This window comes from Mustelus asterias, chromosome 15 (assembly GCF_964213995.1).
Source record: "Mustelus asterias chromosome 15, sMusAst1.hap1.1, whole genome shotgun sequence".
NCBI classification, from domain to species: domain Eukaryota; kingdom Metazoa; phylum Chordata; class Chondrichthyes; order Carcharhiniformes; family Triakidae; genus Mustelus; species Mustelus asterias.
The window spans coordinates 90,829,284-90,849,702 of NC_135815.1; positions in this window are offsets into that span (position 1 = coordinate 90,829,284).

Consider the following 20,419-nt stretch of genomic DNA (forward strand, 5'->3'; position numbering starts at 1 on the left):
CTTTTGTTTTTTAAAAAGCACTCAGACAGTTACATGGGTAAGATGGGTATAGAGGGATTTGGGCCAAATGCAGGCAATTGGGACTAGCTTAGTGGTTAAAAAAAAGGATGGCATGGCCAAGTTGGGCTGAAGGGCCTGTTTCCATGCTGTAAACCTCAATGACTCTATCTGCTGTGGCAGGATTCGAACCTGGGCCCCCAGAGCATTAGCTGAGTTTCTGGATTAATATTGTTGCAATAATACCACCAGGCCATCGCCTCCCCTGTGTCAAAGTGTTCTTGGCATCATCTCAGAATTGTCTGGCAATAATTTTAAGATTACGCCCTCTTGCTCTGGACTTTTTGATTTGATTTGATTTATTATTGTCACAGGTATTAGTACAGTGAAAAATATTGTTTCTTTCACGCTATACAAACAAAGTACACCGTTCATAGAGAACAAAAGGAGAGGGTGCAGAATGTAGTGTTACAGTCATTGCTAGGGTGTAGAGAAAGATCAACTTAATATAAGGTAGGTCCATTCAAAAGTGCCAGTCTCATTTCTCTCTATTTTCCCTATCAACTTCTTTGAACATCTTAAACACCTCATGTAATCATCTTAACCTAAATCCTTAAATCTTTATTGATCTGTAACCCCTGACTTCCTATGTTGCACCGTTTGTCTGCTGTTGGACTGTTAATTCTTCCAGCTGAATGCTAGACCCTGACTACGTATGACTGTCGCAAGGGAGGCAAAAAAACGCATTTACAAATAGATTGACTTATGCGCGACAGATAGTACTAATTATCTATTAGCGTGATTTCCCCTAATCAACACACCCAGCGCAATCTCCCCTGGTTAAGAATGAGCATCTTGCCCTCCTCCACTCTCAGCTGCAATGGGCAGGATGGAACATAATAACAAAAATTTTGTCCTACAATTTTGTACTGTTGCAATTAGGCCATGGCAGCTGCCTTTTTTTTGTGTTAGGTTTCCTCCCTGATTTTCAGTGTTAGCTACAGTGCCTTGGCTTCCCCCTGTACCAGAACTACTCATTAACATTTTACCAAGGGCCATATGTAAAAGGTAAGGTTCCATTCCTTGTATTTTTATAGCATTTCTCAAGCCTGTTTTCCAGCCTGGAACTGCCTCTTCTTCTTGTTCCGCCTTTGCTGGGATCCCAGCCACACAAAATGAAACCTGTTTCTGGAGAGAGTGTTAAAAGCATAGAAATAAAGTTCTGGGCTTCACATCTGCGCATTTCCAACGCCGGCATCTCCACATCATTTCTGCATTGCCATGAAACTGCGCTGTAAGGAAGATAAGTGTCTGACATGAAGCAGCCAGGAGTTAGTTCCCTTGTGTAGATTCCAGTTATCATTATTCCCAGGTCATTTTACAGTAAGACAGATGCAATGTGGCAAAAATATAGTTTTAAATTCGTGGTTAAAAATACAGCATGGAAAACAAGGCTGGAAAATAGCTTTTCTTGATTGTTGGATGAATTTGCTTTATCTGCTCTTTCCACGATACTTGAATTTGTTCCTGCATATTTGGGTGGCACGGTGGCACAGTGGTTAGCACCACTGCCTCACAGTGCCAGGAACCCGGGTTCAATTCTGGATTCGGGTCACTGTCTGTGTGGAGTCTGTACATTCTCCCCACGTCTGCTTCCTCTGAGGGCTCTGGTTTCCTCCCGCAAAGGTGTGTGGGTTAAGGTTAACTGGCCATGATAAATTGCCCCTTAATATAAGGGGGATTAGCAGGGTAAATACGTGGGGTTACGGGGATAGGGCCTGGGTGGGATTGTTGTTGGTGTAGGCTCGATGGGCTGAATGGCCTCCTTCTGCACTGTAGGGATTTTATGGTATATCTCTCAATATGAAGGCTTGCGTATTAAATGAGGAAGGAATGGTCTGTCCACAAGCAGGACCCAGACTTTCCTGTCGCTTGCTATTCCAACACACCACCCTGCTCACATGTCCGTCCGTGGCCTTTTGCAATGTTTCAGTGAAGCCCAACGCAAACTGGAGGAACAGCACCTCATCTTCCGATTGGGCACTTTACAGCCTTCCGGACTGAACATTGAGTTCAACAAGCTTTGACAAAGGAGAGAGAAGAGTTGATGTTTCGAGTCAAAGCTTTGACTCGAAACATCAACTCTTCTCTCTCCTTACAGATGCTTTCAGATTCCAGCATCCGCAGTGATTTGCTTTTATTACTTCAGAGCATGAACTTTCTCTTCCACCTCCACTCCATCTCCATTTATTTTATTTCATTTCTTCTTTTCATCTTATTTATCCATTTCTGTCACTTTACATTCTTATTTTTATTCCTCCACATCTAAAATCTCGCTTTCCATCTTGTATAACTCAGATATCAGAGGGACGTTTTTTACAGAGAGTGGTGGGGGCCTGGAATGCGCTGCCAAGTAGGGTGGTGGAGGCAGACACGCTGGCGTCGTTTAAGACTTACCTGGATGGTCACATGAGCAGTCTGGGAATGGAGGGACACAAACGAATGGTCTAGTTGGACCAATGAGCGGCACAGGCTTGGAGGGCCGAAGGGCCTGTTTCCTGTGCTGTACTGTTCTTTGTTCTTTGTTCTTGTTTTACGCCACCCCCCACCCCCCTCCCCCACCCCACTCGGCCAACTGCTGCATTCCTACACTCTTTGTTCTGCCATTTACACATTCCAATCTCTTAATGGACACTCCTAGCACCATTCCTAGCCTCTATCATCGCCATTTACATTCCCTTTGTGTTATTGTCTATGCCATACCTATCAATTACAACACCCCCCCCACTCACTCTCACTAGTATAAATCTTGTCCGATTTTACTTGCCTTCAGCTCTGAGGTAGGGTCATAACATTGGCTCTATTCTCTCTCCACAGATGCTGTCAGGCCTGCTGAGATTTTGCAGCATTTTCTGTTTTTATTTCAGCTTCCAGCATCTGCAGTGTTTTGCCTTGATCTCCAAGGCCAGCATATCTTTCCTTAGATAATGGGACCATAACTGTGCACAGTATTTCAGGTGTGGTCTAACTCATGCCTGTATAATTTAGCAAAACTTCTCTGTTTTTATATTCCATATCCTTTGAAATAAAGACCAACATTCCATTTGCCTTCCCTATTATCTACAGAACTTGCATGTTAGCCTGTTGTGATTCATGCACGCGGACCCCCCAGATCCCTCTGTGCTGTAGCTTTCTGCAGTCTTTCTCCATTTAAATAATATTCATCTCTTTCATTCTTCCTACCAAAGTGCGTAACTTCACATTTTCTTAAACAATATTCCATCAGCCAATTCTTTACCCACTCAATTAACCTGTGTATATCCCTGGAAAGACTCTTTTGGCACGATGTTCCGGCCACGCTCGCCCCAAGGCTGGAAAATCCCGTCGGAGGTCAACTGACCTTTGCATGATCCGTGTCCCACCCGCTACGATTCCCATGGTGGCAGGATGGGAAAATTCCGCCCTTTGTGTCATCCTCACTACTTGTCTTCCCACCTATTTTTGTGTCATTTGCAACGTTGGCAATCATACATTCACTTCCCTTGTCCGAGTCATTAATATATATTGTAAATAATTGTGCCCCAGCACTGATCGCTGTGCCACTCCACTAGTTACAGGTTGCCATTCTGAAAGTCTGCCTCTTATCCTAACTCGCTGTCTTCTATCAGTTAGCCAATCCTCTTCCCATGCTAATGTGCAACTCCCCACAACATGGGCCTTTATCTTAGTAGGTAGCCTTTGTGCAGTACCTTATCGAACACTGTATGCTGTATCAGATGCCAGATTCAATCAAATCTCTGCTCTTAAGGTCCACACAAACATTATGGACAGCTGTCAGTGTGATGAACAGAGAGCCCCATTCCTCTCACTTCTGAAGTTCCAAAGAAGATTGATATTGGATTCGAAACATTAACTCTGAGTCTCTCTTCAGACACTGCTGAGGTTTCCCGGCACTTTCTAAGCCATGGATGAACGGGGATATCCACTGCCTCCTGAAGTCCAGGTCTGAGGCGTTCAAGTCAGGCAACCGTGACTGATACAAAAAAATCCAGATTTGATCCATGGAGATCCATCAAAGATGCCAAAAGACAGTACCAGACCAAGCTACAGTCCCAGGCTAGCCACATGGACTTGCACCGATTATGGCAAGATCTGCAAGACACAAAAAGCTACATGATGAAGGCATGTAAAATCGTCGGCACCAATGTGCCCCACCCTGATGAGCTCAATGCATTCTATGCCGGCTTGAACAAGAGATCAGCGAGAGCACGCCTCCCACCACGGAACCTGCATCCGAGATCATCAGCGCAGGCATCAGAGCAGCCTTCTCGAAAGTCAACCCACGGGAAGCGACTGGCCCGGATGGGGTACCTGGACGAGCACTCAGATCCTGCGCGGATCAGCTGGCGGGGGTATTCACAGACATCTTCAACCTCTCTTTACACCAATCTGAGGTCCCTATCTGCCTCAAGAAGATGACCATCATCCCGGGTACCAAAGAAAAGCCAGGCAGCGTGCCTCAATGACTATCGTCCGGTGGCTCTGACATCCATCATTATGAAGTGCTTCGAAAGGTTAGTCACGACTTGAATCAAATCCAGTCTCCCAGATTGCCTAGGTCCACTACAGTTTGCCTATCGCTGCAACAGGTCTACAACAGACACCATCTCCGTGGCCCTACACTCAATCCTGGAACACCTAGATAACAAAGACACCGACGTCAGACTCCCATTTATTGTGTACAGCTCAGCCTTCAAACCATTATTCCGACAAAACTCATCTTCAAACTCCATGGCCTGGGGCATGGCTCCTCCCTCTGCGATTGGATTCTAGACTTCCAAACCCACAGGCCACAATCAGTAAGGTAGGCAACAACACCTCCTCCACGATCATCCTCAACACCGGTGCCCCACAAGGCTGTGTCCTCAGCCCCCTACTATACTCCTTCTACACCTATGACTGTGTGGTCAAATTCCCCTCCATTTTCAAGTTTGCTGACGAGACCACCGTAGTGCATCGGATCTCAAACAATGACAAGATGGAGTACAGGAAAGAGATAGAGAATCTGATGAACTGGTGCAACGACAATAATCCCTCCCTCAATGTCAACAAAACGAAGGAGATTGTCATCAATGTCAGGAAGCGTAGAGGAGAACATGCCCCTGTCTACATCATTATTGTCTCATGTAGTAGTATACAGTGGAAAGTATTGTTCTTGGTGCGCGAAACAGACAAAGCATACCGTTCATAGAGAAGGAAATGAGAGAGTGCAGAATGTTGTGTTACAGTCACAGATGGGGTGTAGAGAAAGATCAACTTAATGCAAGGTAGGTTCATACAGGTTCATAATGATGGATGTCAGAGCCACCAGACAGCTCCCTCCACTCACATTGTCTGTACCTTTAAGACTTGGCTGGCTTTAGGGATTTGCATTCTAATCAGTATTCTGTAACTTGATTTTGTGTCTCTGTGCACTGTTTGAGAGCACATTTCCACTCCATCTGACGAAGGAGCAGCGCTCCGAAAGCTTATGGTATTTGCTACCAAATAAACCTGTTGGACTTTAACCTGGTGTTGTGAGACTTCTTACTGTGTTCACCCCAGTCCAACGCCGGCATCTCCACATCATCTCCGCTGTAGCAAGTGAGGATACAAAGATTTCTCTCAAGGCCCCAGCAATTTCCTCCCTTGCCTCTCTCAGTATTCTGGGGTACATCCCATCAGGCCCTGGGGACTTGTCTACCTTAATGTTTCTCAAGAACCCCAATACCTCCTCTTTTTTGATCTCAACATGACTCAAACTACCTACACATCCTTTCCCAGACTCATCATCCACCAAGTCCTTCTCTTTGGTGAATACTGACACAAAGTACTCATTTAATACCTCGCCCATTTCCTCTGGCTCCATGCATAGATTCCCTCCTTTGTCCTTGAGTGGGCCAACCCTCTCCCTGGCTACCCTCTTGCTCTTTATATATATATAAAAAGCCTTGGGATTTTCCTTAATCCTGCTGGCCAATGCTTTTTGGTGACCTCTTTTAGCCCTCCTTACTCCTTGCTTAAGTTTCTTTCTACTTTCCTTGTCTTCCACACCTGCTTCGTGTGTTCCCAGCCTCCTAGCTTTGACAAATGCTTCCTTTTTCTCTTTGACTGGGATCACAATATCTCTCACTATTCTAGGTTCCCAAAACTTGTCACATTTACCCTTCATCCTTACAGGAATGTGCTGGTCCTGAATCCATGTCAACTTAGAACATAGAACATAGAACAGTACAGCACAGAACAGGCCCTTCGGCCCACGATGTTGTGCCAAGCTTTATCTGAAACCAAGATCAAGCTATCCCACTCCCTATCATCCTGGTGTGCTCCATGTGCCTATCCAATAACCGCTTAAATGTTCCTAAAGTGTCTGACTCCACTATCACTGCAGGCAGTCCATTCCACACCCCAACCACTCTCTGCGTAAAGAACCTACCTCTGATATCCTTCCTGTATCTCCCACCATGAACCCTATAGTTATGCCCCCTTGTAATAGCTCCATCCACCCGAGGAAATAGTCTTTGAACGTTCACTCTATCTATCCCCTTCATCATTTTATAAACCTCTATTAAGTCTCCCCTCAGCCTCCCGGATCCGCTCCAGAGAGAACAGCCCTAGCTCCCTCAACCTTTCCTCATAAGACCTACCCTCCAAACCAGGCAGCATCCTGGTAAATCTCCTCTGCACTCTTTCCAGCGCTTCCACATCCTTCTTATAGTGAGGTGACCAGAACTGCACACAATATTCCAAATGTGGTCTCACTGTACAGTTGCAGCATAAACCCACGGCTCTTAAACTCCAACCCGCTGTTAATAAAAGCTAACACACTATAGGCCTTCTTCACAGCTCTATCCACTTGAGTGGCAACCTTTAGAGATCTGTGGATATGGACCCCAAGATCTCTCTGTTCCTTCACAGTCTTCAGAACCCTACCTTTGACCCTATAATCCACATTTAAATTAGTCCTACCAAAATGAATCACCTCACATTTATCAGGGTTAAACTCCATTTGCCATTTTTCAGCCCAGCTTTGCATCCTATCTATGTCTCTTTGCAGCCTACAACAGCCCTCCACCTCATCCACTACTCCACCAATCTTGGTGTCATCAGCAAATTTACTGATCCACCCTTCAGCCCCCTCCTCTAAGTCATTAATAAAAATCACAAAGAGCAGAGGACCAAGCACTGATCCCTGCGGCACTCCGCTAGCAACCTGCCTCCAGTCCACAAATTTTCCATCCACCACCACCCTCTGTCTTCGATCAGACAGCCAATTACCTATCCAATCGGCCAACTTTCCCTCTATCCCACACCTCCTCACTTTCATCATAAGCCGACCATGGGGACCTTATCAAACACCTTACTAAAATCCATGTAGATGACATCAACTGCCCTACCTTCATCAACACACTTAGTTACCTCCTCAAAAAATTCAATCAAATTTGTGAGGCACGACTTGCCCTTCACGAATCCGTGCTGACTATCCCGGATTAATCCGCATCTTTCTAAATGGTCGTAAATCCCATCCCTAAGGACCTTTTCCATCAATTTACCAACCACCGAAGTAAGACTAGCCGGTCTATAATTACCAGGGTCATTTCTATTCCCTTTCTTAAACAGAGGAACAACATTCGCCGCTCTCCAGTCCTCTGGCACCATCCCCGTGGAGAGTGAGGACCCAAAGATCAAAGCCAAAGGCTCTGCAATCTCATCCCTTGCCTCCCAAAGAATCCTAGGATATATTTCATCAGGCCCAGGGGACTTATCGACCTTCAGTTTATTCAAAACTGCCAGTACATCCTCCCTCCGAACATCTATTTCCTCCAGCCTATTAGCCTGTAACACCTCTTCCTCAAAAACATGGCCCCTCTCCTTGGTGAACACTGAAGAAAAGTATTCATTCATCACCTCGCCTATCTCTACTGACTCCATACACAAGTTCCCACTACTGTCCTTGACCGGCCCTAACCTCACCCTGGTCATTCTTTTATTCCTCACATAAGAGTAAAAAGCCTTGGGGTTTTCCTTGATCCGACCCGCCAAGGACTTCTCATGTCCCCTTCTAGCTCTCCTGAGCCCCTTTTTCAGCTCATTCCTTGCTAACTTGTAACCCTCAATCGAGCCATCTGAACCTTGTTTCCTCATCCCTACATAAGCTTCCCTCTTCCTTTTCACAAGACATTCCACCTCTTTCGTGAACCATGGTTCCCTCACTCAGCCATTTCCTCCCTGCCTGACAGAGACATACCTATCAAGGACACCCAGTATTAGTTCCTTGAAAAAGTTCCACTTTTCATTCGTGCCTTTTCTGTTCCCATCTTATGCCCCCTAATTCTTGCCTAATTGCATCATAATTACCTTTCCCCCAATTGTAAACCTTGCCCTGTCGTACGGCCCTATCCCTCTCCATTGCAATAACAAAAGACACCGAATTGTGGTCACTAATCTCCAAAGTGCTCCAAACTTACCCTTGAAAGCCTCCTACATGTCAGAAATTGATTTGCCCTCAAACATCTGCCCCCAATCTACATTCTTCAGTTCCTGCCTAATATTGTTGGAATTAGCCTTCCCCCAATTTAGCACCTTAACTTGAGGACTACACTTATCTTTATCCATCAGTACCTTAAAGCTTACTGAATTGTGGTCACTGTTCCTGAACTGTTCTCCTACTGAAACATCGACCACCTGGCTAGGCTCATTCCCCAATACGAGGTCCAGTATGGTCCCTTCCCTCGTTGGACTATCTACATACTGTTTCAAGAAGTCCCCCTGGATGCTCCTTACAAACTCTGTCCCATCCACACCCCGAGCACGAAGTGAGCCCCAGTCAATATAGGGGAAGTTAAAATCTCCCACCACAACAACCCTGTTACTTTTACACCTTGCCAAAATCTGCCTACATATCTGTTCCTCAATCTCCTGCTGGCAGTTGGGTGGCCTATAGTAAACCCACAACATTGTGACTACACCTTTCATCTTCCTGAGCTCGAGCCATATTGCCTCGCTGTATGAGCCCACTGAGGTGTCCTCCCGCAGTACAGCTGTGATATTCTCCTTAACCAGTAGTGCAACTCCCCCACCCCTTTTACATCCCCTCTATCCTGCCTGAAACATCTGTATCCTGGAATGTTAAGCTGCCAATCCTGTCCTTCCCTTAACCAAGTCTCTGTAATGGCAACAATATCATAATTTCTAGTGCTAATCCAAGCTCAAAGTTCATCTGCCTTACCTGTTACACTTCTCGCATTGAAATAAATGCACTTCAGTCCACCAGACCCTCTTTGACTTGTAACTACACCCTGCTTGCTGCTTCTCTGAGTCTTACTTGCCCTACTCTCTGGTTCCCCTTCAGCTAATTGACCTTTGCTTTGGTTCCCATCCCCCTGCCAAACTAGTTTAAATCCTCTCGTGTGACACTAGCAAACCTCCCAGCCAGACTATTTCTGCCTTTCCAGTTTAGATGCAATCCATCCTTCTTGTCCAGGTCCCACCTGCCCCGGAAGAGACCCCAATGGTCCAGATATCAGAAACCCTCCCTCCTACACCAGCTGTTTAGCCACGTGTTGAGTTGCACTATCTTCCTATTCCTAGCCTCACTGGCACGTGGCACAGGGAGTAATCCTGAGATTACAACCCTAGAAGTCCTGCTTTTTAACTTTCTACCTAACTCCCGATAGAAGAGGACTACACTTCTATCCTGTGATAGAAGCTGAGGGACTTCACTAGTGCATTCTGGGAGAAATCGGACCAGCAACATCTACCAAGAAGTGGGAAGCGGAAGATCTGATGTCAAGGAGCGGTAAACCCGAAACAATACATTAGTGTTTCCCTCTCTCCCTCCTCCTCTGACCAAACAAAAAGGCCACTGTGAGAAGGTAAAAGTGAAGGTAAGAGTTTTATAAATTTTCTCAAATAATCTAATTGGTGCTCAAAATGTCGGTCAGTGGGGTTAAGTGCTGCATGTGTGAGATGTGGGAGATCCGTGACGTTTCCAGCGTCTCGGACGACTATGTCTGCAGGAAGTGCACCCAATTGCAGCTCTTTACAGACCGCATGGATAGGTTGGAGCAGCAGTTGGATGCACTTAGGAGCATGAAGGAGGCGGAAAGCGTCATAGATAGGAGCTTTAGAGACGTGGTCACACCGAAGGTGCAGGCAGATAGATGGGTGACCGCCAGAAGGGGCAGGCTGTCAGTGCAGGAATCCCCTGTGGTCATCCCCCTCTCTAACAAGTATACCATTTTGGATACTGTTGGGAGGGATGGCCTATCAGGGGATAACAGCAGCAGCAGCCAAAGCAGTGGCACCACGGCTGGCTCTGTTGTTAAGCAGGGAGGGACAAAGAGGACTAGAGCAATAGTTATAGGGGACTCTATAGTTAGGGGTACGGATAGGCGTTTCTGTGGATGTGAAAGAGACTCCAGGATGGTATGTTGCCTCCCTGGTGCCAGGGTCCAAGATATCACTGAACGGACAGAAAGCATTCTGAAGGGAGAGGGTGAACAGCCAGAGGTCGTGGTACATATTGGTACTAACGACATAGGTAGGAAGAATGATGAGGTCCTGCATCAGCAGTTTAGGGAGTTACATAGAAAGTTAAAAAGCAGAACCTCTAGATCCTGCTTTTTAACTTTCATGTGACAATAATAAATCAAATCAAATCCAGTTATTATTTTGGATGTCCAGCCACTGCAGCATTTTGTTTTTAATCCAGCTCGTTGCCTCTGGTCCAGAGGGCCTTCCCAGGTAAAGTTAGAAGTCTCACAACACCAGGTTAAAGTCCAACAGGTTTAACCAGAGGAAGGAGCAGTGCTCCGAAAGCTCGTGATTCCACGTAAACCTGTTGGACTTTAACCTAGTGTTGTGAGACTTCTTACAGTGCCCACCCCAGTCCAACGCCAGCATCTCCACACTATGGCTTCCCAGGTAAAGAACAAAGAACAAAGAACAATACAGCACAGGAACAGGCCCTTCGGCCCTCCAAGCCCGTGCCGCTCCCTGGTCCAAACTAGACCATTCTTTTGTATCCCTCCATTCCCACTCCGTTCATGTGGCTATTTAGATAAGTCTTAAACGTTCCCAGTGTGTCCGCCTCCACCACCTTGCCTGGCAGCGCATTCCAGGCCCCCACCACCCTCTGTGTAAAATATGTCCTTCTGGTGTCTGTGTTAAACTTCCCCCCTTCACCTTGAACCTATGACCCCTCGTGAACGTCACCACCGACCTGGGGAAAAGCTTCCCACCGTTCACCCTATCTATGCCTTTCATAATTTTATACACCTCTATTAAGTCTCCCTTCATTCTCCGTCTTTCCAGGGAGAACAACCCCAGTTTCCCCAATCTCTCCTCATAACTAAGCCCCTCCATACCAGGCAACATCCTGGTAAACATCCTCTGTACTCTCTCCAAAGCCTCCACGTCCTTCTGGTAGTGTGGCGACCAGAACTGGATGCAGTATTCCAAATGCGGCCGAACCAACGTTCTATACATCTGCAACATCATGCCCCAACTTTTATACTCTATGCCCCGTCCTATAAAGGCAAGCATGCCATATGCCTTCTTCACCACCTTCTCCACCTGTGACGTCACCTTCAAGGATCTGTGGACTTGCACACCCAGGTCCCTCTGCGTATCTACACCCTTTATGGTTCTGCCATTTATCGTATAGCTCCTCCCTACATTATTTCTACCAAAATGCATCACTTCGCATTCATCAGGATTGAACTCCATCTGCCATTTCTTTGCCCAAATTTCCAGCCTATCTATATCCTTCTGTAGCTTCTGACAATGCTCCTCACCATCTGCAAGTCCTGCCAATTTTGTGTCGTCCGCAAACTTACTGATCACCCCAGTTACACCTTCTTCCAGATTGTTTATATAAATCACAAACAGCAGAGGTCCCAATACAGAGCCCTGCGGAACACCACTAGTCACAGGCCTCCAGCTGGAAAAAGACCCCTCCACTACCACCCTCTGTCTTCTGTGACCAAGCCAGTTCTCCACCCATCTAGCCACCTCCCCCTTTATCCCATGAGATCCAACCTTTTTCACTAGCCTACCATGAGGAACTTTGTCAAACGCTTTACTAAAGTCCATGTAGACGACATCCATGGCCCTTCCCTCGTCAACCATTCTGGTCACTTCTTCAAAAAACCCCACCAGGTTAGTGAGGCATGACCTCTCTCTCACAAAACCATGCTGACTATCGTTAATGAGTTTATTCCTTTCTAAATGCGCATACATCCTATCTCTAAGAATCTTCTCCAACAACTTCCCCACCACGGACGTCAAGCTCACCGGCCTATAATTACCCAGGTTATTCTTCCTACCCTTCTTAAATAACGGGACCACATTAGCTATCCTCCAATCCTCTGGGACCTCACCTGCGTCCAGTGACGAGACAAAGATTTGCGTCAGAGGCCCAGCGATTTCATCTCTCGTCTCCCTGAGCAGCCTTGGATAGATTCCATCAGGCCCTGGGGATTTGTCAGTCTTTATATTCTCTAACAAACCTAACACTTCCTCCCTTGTAATGGAGATTTTCTCCAACGGTTCAAGACTAGGTGGTTGAAAAATCAAACAGTCGATTGTGACTTTGAAAATAGGAGATTCTGCTGGTTTTTGCAACACTGATTAATCTGTCCTGTTGCTGGAAGAGGGCTCATACTGCAGCCTCAGAACTCCTTGCTTAATCATCGATTCACTTTAGGAAGAGGTGTACATTATCAAGAAGGCCTTAATCCCTTGGTGTGGCTGCACTTTCTGCTCTGTTTTACCTGCCTGTGGCCACAAGCGTTAGTGGTAAGCATGGCCGGCATGGTGACACAGTGGTTACCACCGCAGCCTTACATTGCCAGGGATCCAGGTTCAATTCCGGCCTTGGGTGACTGACTGTACGGAGTTTGCATGTTCTCCCCGTGTCTGCGTGGGTTTCCACCAGGTGCTCCAGTTTCCTCCCACAAACCAAAGATGTGCAGGTTCGGTTGATTGGCCATGTTAAATTGACCGTGAGTGTCAGGGGGACTAGCTGGGGTAAATACGTGGGGTTACGGGGATAGGACGTGGGGTGGGATTGTTGTCAGTGCAGACATGATGGGCCAAATGGCCTTCTTTTGTACTGTAGGGATACTATGATAAGATGTCCAGGTTAGGTGTATTGGCTTTGGTAAAAATAAATGTTCCGAGATGTGTAGGTTAGATGGATTGGCCTGGGTAAGATGCTCTGTCAGAGAGTTGAAGGGCCGAATGGCTTCCTTCTGCACTGTAGGGATTCTAAGGCACATTTTAGCCTGCTTAAGTTTTATTTTTTTGACATTTAAGAGAAATGCAGCACATAACACGTGCGGTTCCTGTAAGTCCCACATGTAGATCTTTGAATTCCCTCAGAGTGTGTTAAACTACTTACTGACATGAATGAACAACCTAAGGGAGCAGATTTTCCCCAGTGTAAAAGTGGAGTGCTAAACTTCAGTGAATTGAGAAATGATGAGGTCTCTGGTCCACTGACTGCAGCTTCTGCAGGATCTGATCTTTGTTAAAATCTACTTCTTGAAACAGAGGACATATTTCGCAAACATGCTGCGATGGTAAAATGTGACTTCACTTATTCAGTGCTGGTGCAGACCAATTCTCTACAATTTCCTGACACCCATATTGCCACATGGATTCTAGAAATTACCCTGTACTGCGCCCCGTGTTAATAGCTGCGTATTAATGGCTCGAAACAATGTACATAACATACACCTCCATTCCACTTCACTATATGTATTTCTACCTTCATATTTATTCACAAAATTACTTTGGCTGCTTTAAAATGTCATGGCAAAGCATTAAAGTTCAAATCATACACTCTTCCACCTTCTTCCGTCAGGAAAAAGACACAAAATTCTGAGATCACGTGCCAACTGACTCAAGAACAGCTTCTTGTTGCCATCAAACTTTTGAATGGACCTACCTCGCACTAAGTTGATCTTTCTCTACATCCTAGCTGTGACTGTAGTACTGCATTCTGCATCCTCTACTTTCCTTCTCCCCTATATACTCTATGAATGGTATGTTTTGTCTGCACAGCTCGCAAGAAACAATACTTTTCACTCTATCCCAATACATGTGACAATAACAAATCAAATCAAATGGAATTCCTACAGATGGGAAGGAGGCAATTAGGCCCATCGAGTCTGCACTAATTCTCCCATAGAGCATCCCACACATGCCCCATTCCTGTAACCACACATATTTACCCCATTAATCCCCCGAACCTACACATCGTGGGACACTAAGGGGCCAATGCACCTAACCCACATATCTTTGGAGTGTGGGAAGAAACCAGAGCACCCAAAGGAAACCCATGCAGACACGGGAGGAACATACAAACTCCACACGGACAGTGACCCAAGGCAGGAATCGAACTCAGGTCCTTGGCGCTGTGAGGCAGCAGTGCAAAGTTCTTTGCTTTCCAAATATTTAAACAAGTTTGCAAATAAGAAAGCTGAAGGAAGAACTTTCATTTGTATTGCTTCTTTCAGGCATTCTGCATTCTCTCCTTTCCTTCTCTATGAACGGTATGCTTTGTCTGCATAGCGTGCAGGAAACAATACTTTTCGCTGTATACTAATACATGTGACAATAATAAATCAAATCAAATCAAATCAAGGACCAGGATGTGTTTACAGCAAATAAGACCACAAAATGTAGGAACTGAGGGAGGCCATTTGGCCCATCCGCCGGAACTCTACCACCTTGCCCACCACGGAATCGGAGTGGGTGAGAGTCTGACAACGGAAATCTCCGTTGACCTCGGGCAGGAATTTCTGGTCTTGCCTGAGCAAGGCCGTAAGAATCTACACTGCCATTCAATGAGACCATGAAACGACTTTTTTGTGAAGGCGGAAATGGGAAGGCTGACTTGCGTACACTAATTTTCTCGAAATGGCAATGAGATAAAGACTGGAACAGTTGCGTTTCACAGAATCACGGTTTTGTTACAGCGCAGAAGGAGGCCATTTGGCCCATCATGTCTGTACCGGCTCTCTGAATGAGCAACTCACCGAGTTCCATTCTCCTGCATTTTCCCTAAACTGATACATTCTTCCTTTTCAAATATCAATCTAATTCCCTTTGGAATGTATCAATTGAACCTGACTTCCCCCCTCACTCTCAGGCAGAGCATTCTTATTTACTTGTTATTTATGAGTCATAGAGGTTTACAGCATGGAAACAAGCCTTTCGGCCCAACTTGTCCATGCCGCCCTTTTTCTTTAAAACCCCTAAGGCATCCCAATTGCCCGCATTTGGCCCATATCCCTCTATACCCATCGTACCCATGTAACTATCTAAATGCTTTTTAAAAGATAAAATTGTACCCGCCTCCACTACTACCTCTGGCAGCTTGTTCCAGACACTCACCATCCTCTGTGTGAAAAAATTGCCCCTCTGGACACTTTTGTATCTCTCCCATTTCACCCTAAACCTATGCCCTCCAGTTTTAGACTCCCCTACCTTTGGGAAAAGATATTGACTATCTACCTTGTCTATGCCCCTCATTATTTTATAGACCTCTATAAGGTCACCCCTCAGCCTCCTCCGCTCCAGAGAAAAAAGTCCCAGTCGATTCAGCCTCTCCTCATAACTCAATCCATCAAGTCCCGGTAGCATCCTAATCAATCTTTTCTGCACTCTTTCTAGTTTAATAATATCCTTTCTATAATATGGGGCGGCACGGTAGCACAGTGGTTAGCACTGCTGCTTCACAGCTCCAGGGTCCCGGGTTCGATTCCCGGCTCGGGTCACTGTCTGTGTGGAGTTTGCACATTCTCCTCGTGTCTGCGTGGGTTTCCTCCGGGTGCTCCGGTTTCCTCCCACAGTCCAAAGATGGGCGGGTTAGGTTGATTGGCCAGGTTTTCAAAAAGAAATTGCCCCTTAGAGTCCTGAGATGCGTAGGTTAGAGGGATTAGTGGGTAAATATGTGGGGGTAGGGCCTGGGTGGGATTGTGGTCGGTGCGGACTCGATGGGCCAAATGGCCTCCTTCTGCACTGTAGGGTTTCTATGATTCTATGATAATAGGGTGACCAGAATTGAACACAGTATTCCAAGTGTGGCCTTACCAATGTCTTGTACAACTTTAACAAGACGTCCCAACTCCTGTATTCAATGTTCTGACTGATGAAACCAAGCATGCCGAATGCCTTCTTCACCACTCTGTCCACCTGTGACTCCACTTTCAAGGAGCTATGAACACGTACCCCTAGATCTCTTTGTTCTGTAACTCTCCCCAATACCCTACCATTAACTGAGTAAGTCCTGCCCTGGTTCAATCTACCAAAATGCATCACCTCGCATTTGTCTAAATTAAACTCCATCTGCCATTCGTCAGCCCACTGGCCCAATTGACCAAGACCCCATTGCAATTGGAGATAACTTTCTTCACTGTCCATTATGCCACCAATCTTGGTGTCATCTGCAAACTTACCATGCCCCCTATATTCTCATCCAAATCATTAATATAAATGACAAATAACAGTGGGCCCAGCACTGATCCCTGAGGCACACCGCTGGTCACAGGCCTCCAGTTTGAAAAAAACAACTCTCTACAACTGCTCTCTGGCTTCTGTCAAGAAGCCAATTTTGTATCCATTTAGATACCTCACCCTGGATCCCATGAGATTTAACATTATGCAACAACCTACCATGCGGTACCTTGTCAAAGGCCTTGCTAATGTCCATGTTGATAACATCAACTGCACTGCCCTCATCTACCTTCTTGGTTACCCCTTCAAAAAACTCAATCAAATTTGTGAGACATGATTTTCCACTCACAAAGCCATGCTGACTGTCCCTAATCAGTCCTTGCATCTCTAAAACCTGGGAGTTTCTGACCTGGGTCATAAAGGTGGGCAGCCTGCTCCCGAATGGTTAATCAGATTTGACACATGAAATTGGGAAGGTTATCTCATTCCCGCATTAGACTAGATCTAACTTGAAACGACTGACATTGTATAAATCAGGTTAAAAGTGATGTCTTGCACTCAGATTCCCGCTAACTTCCTCGAAGAAGTAAATGCTAATTTCCCAGTGGGTTCCCTCAGCTTTGCATATGGCTTACAGCCCTTTGCTTCGCAGAAGTGGCCCGGCTTGGAACAAAGATATTTATGATTTCCTCACAAAAAAGGTAGGGAAGGGGGACAATTAAATAGATACAAAACATTTGGGAGAGCTGTTGATTGGACACAGCCCCAGCCTTTGAACTCCAAGATTGTCCTTTTATTGGAGGCAATCAGCTGGAAAACTAAAGGAGTTCCTTATCTAGTGAAACTGGTCAGACTAAACGTGAGCCTGGAATGTTTCAACACAGTGTGACCAATAGTTCTATCTTAGCCAGCACATCATTACCCTTCAGTTAGAATACCTTGCCAACCCGCTGGGGTAACGCAAAGCGTTCAATATTCCGAATTGCATTTCTTGCCGAATCGAAATATGTCAGAAGAATTGCGTGGCGTCGTTCTTCCTTTCCGCTAAATTATTTGACAAATGTTTTGTATTTTGGCATTCTCTGGAGCATCTGTATCGAGTGAGTGGCCACATGTTTGTTCCTATCTGGCTTAACCAGTCAGACAATCCTGGCATTTCTCAAACTCCAAACTGTAGTTAAGATTAGCAATGCAGCTTCCAAAATGGGAGAGTTCTTAATCAGAGAACAAAGAAATGGCAGAGCTATTTTAATTCTGTCTTCAAGAAGGAAGGCACGAATAACTGCCAATAAATACTAGGGAACCAAGGGTCTCGTCAGAAAGAGGAACTGAAGGAAATTAGTTTTTTTTTATTTGTTCATGGGATGTGGGCGTCGATGGCTTATTGCCCATCCCTAAACGTCCTCCATTTCAGTGGGCATTTGAGATTGCTGTGGGTCTGGAGTCACAGGTAGGCCAGATCTGCTAAGGATGGCATATTTCCTTCCCTAAAGGGCATTAGTGAACCAGATGGCTTTTCCCGACAATGGTTTCAATGTCATCATTAGACTTCTAATTTCAGATTTTTAAAATTGAATTCAAATCTCACCATCTGCCGTGATGGGATTCGAACCCGGGTCTGCAGAACATTGCCCTGGGTCTCTGGATTACTAGCCCAGTGACAATACCACCAGGCCACTGCCTCCCCTAAAGTATCACTAAAAAAACATTGCTGGAGTAATTAATAGGATTGAAAGCCATGAAATCCCCAGGGTCTGATAATCTACATCCCAGGGTCGTAAAAGGTGTGGCTATGGAAATAGTGGAGGTGTTGGTTATCATCTTCCAAAATTCTGTAGATTCTGGAACATTCCGGCAGATTGGAAGGTAGCAAATGTAACCCCACTATTTCAAAGAGAGAGGGAGAAAACAAAACCAGTTAGTCTAACATCAATTGGAGGGACATGATAAAAGGACACTTCGAAAATATCAACGGAATTAATCAAAGTTAACATGGATTTATGAAAGGAAAATCACCTCCTGGAGTTTCTTGAAGATGTAACTAGCAGAATAGATAAGGGAGAACCAGTGGATGTGATGCATTTTGATTTTCAGAAAGCTTTTGATAAAATCCCACATAAGAAGTCCGTGTACAAAATTAAATGATTGGGAGTAATATATTGGCATGGATTGAGCATTGGTTAACAGACAGGAACCAGATAGTATGAATAAATGGGCCTTTTTTGGAGTGGTATTAAATGTCATCAGCCCATTTTACCAGCCTGTCTATATCCTCTTAAGTATATACTTACATAAGTTCACAAGTATATAAGTATAAGTATATAAATATATAAGTATAAGTATATCAGTATATAAGTTCACAATTATATCCTCTTAAGTATATACTTACATAAGTTCACAAGTATATAAGTATATAAGTGTAAGTATATAAGTACATAAGTAGAAGTATATAAGTGTATAAGTATGTAAGTATATCAGTATGTAAGTATAAGTATATAAGTTCACAATTATATCCCCTTAAGTATATACTTACAGTTCACAATTACTTCCAAGATTGGTGTTATTTGCAGATTTTGAAATTGTGCCCTCTACACCACATCTAAGTTGATTAAGGATTTATATTGTCTCCACAGGTGCTGTCGGACTTGCTGAGATTTTCCAGCATTTTCTGTTTTAGTCTAAGTTGAATAACTTGTCCTTCTAGCTGAGCTGGTTAAGAGAGCACACAGCATAGTCACATAGATCAGGGTGAGGCAGGTATCAGCTTGCCAAAGAACATGATCAGGTACGAGCTCTGCGATTCAGAACGAGCTGACTTTGAGGGCCCAGCTTACTGAATAAGGCTGATGGCTATGCATTAGAAAGCGTTGGGTACATTGGACAGTTGGCCAATGAACAAAGAACAATACAGCACAGGGACAGACCCTTCAGCCCACCAAGCCTGTGCCGATACATGGTTGCTATCCCTCTGTTCGCCCCCTGTTCATCTGTCTATCAAGATACACCTTGATCGTTGCTAATGTGCCTGCTTCCACCACCTCCACTGGTAGTGGGGCGACATGGTGACACAGTGGTCAGCACTGCTGCCTCACAGCGCCAGGTACCCGGGTTCAATTCCCGGCTTGGGTGACTGTCTGTGCGGAGTCTGCACGTTCTCCCCGTGTCTGCGTGGGTTTCCTCCGGGTGCTCCGGTTTTCTCCCACAGTCCAATGGTGTGCGGGTCAGGTGCATTGGCCATGCTAAATTGTCCCTTAGTGTCCCGGGATGCGTGGGTTAGAGGGATTAGTGGGATAAATATGTGCGGTTACGGGGATAGACCTGGGTGGGATTGCTGTCAGTGCAGACTCGATGGGCTGAATGGCCTCTTTCTGCACTGTAGGGATTCTATGATTCTATGAAACCCTCCAGACCAGGCAACATCCAGGTAAACCTTCTTTGCACCCTTTCGCAAGTTGGAATCAATTCTTACTTCTAATCTGTATGAATTAGATGCATGTGTTTTGCCATTTCCCCTTACCCTTTTAGCAGTTAATAAACTCACCCTATCTTCACTCAAGAAAGCCTGATTAAATTGTCTTCTTTTTAAATATAACTATTGGGTCTGGGAAAGATATCCCAAGAGAAGGGGAGCCTTGTTAGATTAAACCTTTGTTGTTACCAGCAGAGGGTGGGTTGATTAAAGACAGGGAGCCAGGCATCCTTCCTTACTCGGGTTTACACAAACTGGGAATATCCCAGCCAGAGGGACAAATCTAAGCCCTGTGAGAATCAATAACATTTGGAGTATCCCACCTGGGCCTGGTCGTAACACAACTCAGGGCCGGATTGTAAGCCTCCTCTGGAATGGGATGCAGGTTCGATTCCCGACTTGGGTCACTGTCTGTGTGGAGTCTGCAAGTTCTTCCCATGTCTGCGT